Raw genomic sequence first — 5,080 nt, 5'->3', positions numbered from 1 at the left:
TAAAGCCAGCAACAAGGCTCCAATCCATTTAAACAAAACACATTGTTGTCTTAAGTCTTTCAGTAGTAGTGGGGGCTTTTGGAGCTGTGAGGATTGAAGTGGGAGACAGGGATGATAGTTTGGTGTTCCTTTTGAGGTGGTCTTGGAGATTTATGGCACAATAGTATGTTCTCAGTGTTGGTGATACTGGATCAGGGAAGCTCATGTGAACACCTGCAAGCAGTCTGAAGGCTGACACAGACTGAAGGAAAGATCAGTTAATGCATTAATATATCACTGCCAGGTTTACCTTTGCTTCCCTCTTGATCTCCAGGCTGGGGGACAATTCCCATTGCACTTCTACTCTGCTGACAACTCAGAAAAGGAAGGCCCAAACCCACTCTCTCACTGCTGAATAGCCCAAAACAAAAAGGTAGCAGTGAAAACTTTCTTTTTGTTCTAGTATAACTGCTGGTATAACCAGCAGGACTAAGTGAGCATTTCACAGCTCAGGAAAAAGCCCTGCCCTGCCCTGCCCTGCCAAGGTGGAGTACTGGAGAATAGCTGGAAGCCAACATCTCTCTGAGCATTTTCTTGCCACTTTTCATCAGCAGCATGTCTCTGCAGAGAGTTAGAGCTCAACTGTGTCCCTCTCATGGAGGAGCACTGACACATGCCTGGATTTTGGTGCACTTTAGTCCTTTAGCTGCGACTTCAAAAGAATGCAGGGATTAGAAGTAGACATTTCTTGAATGAACCTGAATGAATATCCAGAAATTATGGGAAAATGTGTAACTACTCCCCAAAAAACCCAAAAGCCCTAATGTACCCCACCATAATGTATGGGGCAGGGTAATAAGACTGTCATCTCAAACTGAGAAACACTGAAGAGGATAAGAATGGAGCCTCCATTTTAAGTTATAAAGATGCTCTCCTAGAACTGATGTGTGAAATTAATACCAAAGCCATTGTCAAGTCTATGCCTTATGAGTGGGAACTAATTAATGTAAAATTATATGCTCACAGCTGCAAAAACTAGTTAGAGGCTCCCTGAGGTGATACGGTGGAGAGAATATCTCCGCTCTTAAGCACTGGAGGCCTTCTAATGGAGAAAAGTGCATAATTACTGCAATTAACACTTCTTGTTGGACCTCTGTACTACATCAGGCACTGGAATATTGAGGCGAGAAGCCAGACTATTTCCTGTTCTCCTGTGACTATTTACTTCAAGCATCTTTTGGAAATTCCCTAAAGGCCCAACAGCATGAGAACATGACATATCCTTGGTGGATATTTATGTGTGCATAGATGTATGTAGGTCCAGCTGAAACAATTTCCACCCAGATCCCAGGGGTACAAGAACTGGAAACTGAGACAAATCCCTGCCAGAATAAAAGGAGTCTAGTTGCTGGCTGATGTGTTAAACAGGGGATAAACAGCAGAGGATAAACCAATGGTTAAAGGGTTATTTTGCCCCAAACGGAGACTGAGACATGAGCTGACATAAGACCTGTCCTTTTACTCCAAATGTCCCTGCTCTGTGTGCTTCCTTCCTCACGACTGCACAGTGCAGGATTGCCGTGGGGCAGCAGCTGTGTCTCAGCACAGGCAGAGCCACTAGGATGGACGAAATCACTGGGCAGCAGGAATGCAAGGGTGTAGGTGTGAAGACTTAAACAGAAATGCAGTGCAAGAGGCAAAGTCTGGAAGCAGGAAATACAATGCAAGTTAAGACAGACCCAAGTTGTGCCTAGGTGCATGATAAGAGCTAAGTTACAGTGTGCTTCATGGCTATCCTTGAGTCCCATAATGCTTGTTTTATTTTCAGTGAATTGTGATGCAGAAGGGCTCTCTGTAGGGAGGAAATGAGGCCTCACAGAGCCCTAAGTCTGCATCCACTGTGCTAAAAAAGCTTAGGCAGAACAAGAATAACAGTGTCAGCGTCCTCAGAAGCTTTCATTCAAGCAGCAGCAGATGCAAAGGAGGCAGCCCAAAAAGGAGGGAGGTAACATCAGTCAGAGCACTAGAAGGCATGCTTCTGCACACATTCCAGCAGAGGCTCTCAAAGGAAAGAGAGCAGATTTGGTACAGGATTGTAAGAAAAAAAAATTGGCTCCTGCTTGTACTGGAATATCCCCAGCATTCACATGGTCAAGCCTCTGCCACAGAAGCCTACTTTTTAAAGAGAGAGCAATTTTCTCCTGAAATTACAAAATTCCAAGACAATGTATTAATACATGAATTGGTTACCATGACTTAATGTTTAGTTTAGAAGTGACACCTTAAAAAGTCAGCTAGTGCTGGCAGGCCACAGCAAGAGATCAATTACAAAAAAAGTCAATTTACTGGCATGTGGTACAGCAGAAAATAACATTTGGTCTTTGAAATTTCCCATACCTCAGGGTGTTGACTGCAGCACGCAAAAGGCTTAAACTCCTAGTTACTGAAGGAGGAAGCAAAAAGCATAACTTGTCTTATGGCCAGGGAAGAGAAGACCAAGAATGTTTTTGGGTGCCTGGCTGACCCACTTTTTTTAATGCAGATGACTGCTTGCTGCTCATAAACTTCACCTGTCTTGAAGAGAAGTGCAGTGATCAGAATACAGTTTATGGGGTTGGAACACCTTGATAGGTGTCTACTTGACTGTGCATGAGAAAGACAAGTAGCTTATATGTTGACCTTAGTGTTAACCAGGAACCTGAATCAGCAGTAAGTTCTCTGTGATAGCTCAGTCCAAACTCTGTAAGGCATTAGCCCTGCAGTTACTGCTGTTTGGAGATAGTAATGATGAGGAGGGGTATTTTAGTTTAAGGGGAACTGACCCTTTAGAGGGAGGTTTGCTGGTTTGAATGTGATTGCCTTTGATGTGACAGAACATGAAACACACAATGTCTTCTTACGTGGTCCTGAAAACTTAACTTTGGCAAATTTGGAGAGACTATAATACTCTTCATCTGATCAGCTAACATGGGTGGATAAATCAATGAGGTTTTGGGTAACCAACCCCCCTTTTTTTTAAATACAGCTTTTATGTCTTTTGCCTCTGCAGCTGAGATGCACTTTCCATCCTGTTACTATGGTGTGCACACAAAGGACACAACTATAGGTGAAGGAATGATGGTCATGCAAAAAGTCACTTGAGAATGCCAGGGGCCCTGCCTTTTATGGGATAGTGGGGTCATGGAAAAGAGCTTTTCTTCCAGTCTTCCTCTGCATTTTGCTATTTGTAGTGTCGCCAGCAAACCTCACTTGTCTGGAAGGAGTGGAGATGAGTTGCTGTTTCTCATCTCAAGGGTTTAAAGAGCTGTTTCTCACACTGGATTGCCTGAAGTCTATAAACACTCATTCCTGGGGTAACCACAAGAGTCTTTTCCAGAGCAAAAGCCACTAAAGCACTGTCTGTAATGTTTTGGGAGAACTTCAGAATGGGAATTCAGTACAGCCTAATCCTCCATCTGTTTTAGTAACAGTGTCTAGAGTTGAGAAGTAAAACGCATTCAAATAATAGATTTAAATATACTGATAGTCTTTCGGTTTTCAGAACAAAGAACTAGTTCACTGTGAGGAGTGAACTCAAAACACTGAAGTATACAGACTACAAACTTTGGTTTAATCATCTCCGTTAATCAACAATCTCTGTAAATTCAACAGTGAGAAAATCAACCTTGTTCATGTTTCCTTCAGCCCCACTTCCTGGATTAGCTTCCATTCAGCTGTTACTCTGTTTCCATGTATTAAATTAACTTCTAGCCATTGTGAATGAAAGAAGTAAGTAAGACTTACACCCTGTGGAGTGACAATGGGAAAAGCCTGAAAAGAACATGAACTTGCAAGTTTTGCTGTTTGTGAAGACAGACCTTTTTTCTTCATGTTACATATTAAGTATTTAAGATGGTAAGTTGTCAGGCACACATTAGCTTCAATGACATGAAATTGTACAGCTTAAGACTCTGTGCCTGAGGCTGCCAACGCTCTGAAAGCTCCCAGTGCAACACTCAGAAGATGTATTTCCTTTTCCCCACATGTGACTCTCGGTATTTTGATCTTTGGTAAATGTCAAGTGTGGGGTTTAATTCTGCATTTCCTGGTTCTCACGCACCTTCCGCTTTAACCAAATTCACACACGACTCCTGCTGTAGTTTTCACGTGTCCTAACAATAACACACTGATAAAAAAGACCATAGTACACACATAGATACTTGACCTAAATACTGTAGGCAAACAATCTTTTTGCTGATAATGCAGTTCATAAGGAATAAAGGTAAAGAGTGTAGATTACAATGGGGGGGGGGGTCAGGGAAGTGCACTGCTCTATCAGGAGGGTGCAGGACCTCTTCGTTCTGGTGAGGGAGGGAAATGAAGTAAGTTCAAAGATTTGGTTGTCCACCTAATATGACAAATAGAAACTGGTAAGCTGTATTATGTTTGTTAATAAGCACTATGGCTTCCGTGTCAGTTCTGCTTGCTGGAGCTCCTTGCTTTTTCAGGATCCAGTGGTGTTCCCCAGACAGAGTTTTTCTAATGACAGAGACTTGGCATGATCCAGTGGGGTGAAGTCACAGAGGTGGCTGGTTTCTGGATGCTGTAATATTGCATGTGCTCCCATAGCTAAATAAAGCAGATCTGCTGATGTTTTGCATTCCACAGCTCAGCTCCAGCTCTACTCTCTGCACGGAAATGAAATGCTGGGGTACTACCTTCCATGTCACAGAACTCCCCCAGAGGGATGGGTAGTTCTTGAGGACAAACACAAATGGCAAGAGGTAGCCTGGCAGTAGAGCAGTGTCTGGGTTACAGCTCAGGATGTAGCTAGGTTTGCATCTCTACTTGTGCAGTGAGCCCAAATGCCCAGGTCTGACTCGACAGAGGTCATAAGGGCGAAGCAGTCACAGCTCTTGTGCCTTAAGCACAGACTCGGAGGTTCTCCCCGTGTGAACCTTTCCCAGCTCAAGCCAGCTCACCTGGAAGAAAAAAGAAGCTCTCTTGGCAGCCACAGGACTTCAAGTTTATTTGACTTCCTCCTAAACACATCAGTTTGCCATCAGTAACTCTGCAGTCCAAAGGCTCTTGGAAAAAACTCCCAGCTCATTCCCAGCCTCAC

The sequence above is a fragment of the Manacus vitellinus genome, unplaced genomic scaffold (assembly GCF_001715985.3).
Source record: "Manacus vitellinus isolate BGI_N305 unplaced genomic scaffold, ASM171598v3 scaffold_70_pilon, whole genome shotgun sequence".
Classification (NCBI taxonomy): Eukaryota; Metazoa; Chordata; class Aves; order Passeriformes; family Pipridae; genus Manacus; species Manacus vitellinus.
This window is presented reverse-complemented; position numbering follows the sequence as displayed.